Below are 1,402 nucleotides of genomic sequence, written 5' to 3'. Positions count from 1 at the left end.
ACCCCCGTAATATGCTGAAATAAAAAATTAAAATAAATAAGTAAGTGAATAAATAAATAAATAAAACGTCAACCCTCCTAACTTTCCGGAAGTTAAATTCTCTGCTGGGGGAAACGTAAGACCTTGAGATGATGTTCTGTATCTCCAAACATGCCACATTCCCCAGGACCTTTACCATCCAAATGGTGGAAGTTTCCAAATTATAGGCTAGAGAGGAATTCATTTTTCCCAGGCTCCCTTTCTTTTTTCTCAATGTTTATTCGAACGCCAAGGGGAGTTTTTTCACAAAGCTCTAAAATTCAACCATTCTGCCAAGAATTTTTATCTTGTTGTGTTGTTTGATTTTGGAGTCTGTGACTTTGTTATGTTTTTATAAGAGATGAACAAAATGAAATAGTTGTTAGACATATTATGCAGGGATTACTGGATAGATGTTTGTCAAATATAGTTAACCTGAATCCTTTTTGTATTCTAAATAACTGCCGAAATATAATGGTGTCCAAATAAAGGTGAAAAGAAAAGAAGCAGAAGAGAAGACCACTAAAAAAGACACAAAACCATTGAAAAAGAATTGTAAAATATTGTGACTCCTGGCCACCATCAATTTAGGAGTGGGGCAATAACTTTTTTAGACCAGAGCCCATGAGTATAAGGCCCAGAGAAGCGGGAGTTTCAGAAAGTCGTAACCAATGTGTGCCTAGGGTATCCATTTTAGCTACTGGAGATTTAGAAATTAAAATTATTCAATTGGGGATACTTCACATGTACAATTGAGAAAAACTCTCTCCCTCCAGAGATATCTCTTTATTCCATGGCAGTAGGTGACCAATCTGAAACCAAGAGATGCATATCCAGTTATGTGATAATTTAATATTTTTCAACACTGGGTGTAACTTTCACTGTAGTGGCTTTATCTCTACCCCTAGACTCATTTTCAGGGAACAAGATCATCCTATTGAATTGTCTTGGAATTGACACTCTTGACACAAGTTAAAACAGTGGAAACACCAATGGAAACATAAGACACAGAGGCCCTAAAATGCCAACTCCATTTGGCTGGCTACGATGGTTAAGGTTATTCCCAAACGTCTTTCATCTCTTTAAGGTAGTCCATAGCTACAGTAGAAAGGAGGGGCGCAGTCACTTCTTCAAAGGCATGACTTGTTCAATTAGGAAAATTTACTTTTAATTGGAGGACACCACAGCACTCTAGCTGGGGCAACACAGTGAGACTCTGTCTCAAAAAAAAAAAAAAGAAGAGAATTTGCTTTTTAAAAAGTGGGGGTAGGGGAGGGACCACAGGGAATTTTGCAAAGGGGTGTGGTTTTCCTGACATCCTTAACAGGCACGCTGTCATAGAGGAGAGAGGATTTTGCTCTACTAATTATTTCATATTTTCACA

Source organism: Propithecus coquereli, unplaced genomic scaffold, assembly GCF_000956105.1.
Source record: "Propithecus coquereli isolate 6110/MARCELLA unplaced genomic scaffold, Pcoq_1.0 Scaffold3, whole genome shotgun sequence".
Lineage (NCBI taxonomy): Eukaryota > Metazoa > Chordata > Mammalia > Primates > Indriidae > Propithecus > Propithecus coquereli.
Note: the sequence above shows the minus strand (reverse complement) of the source record.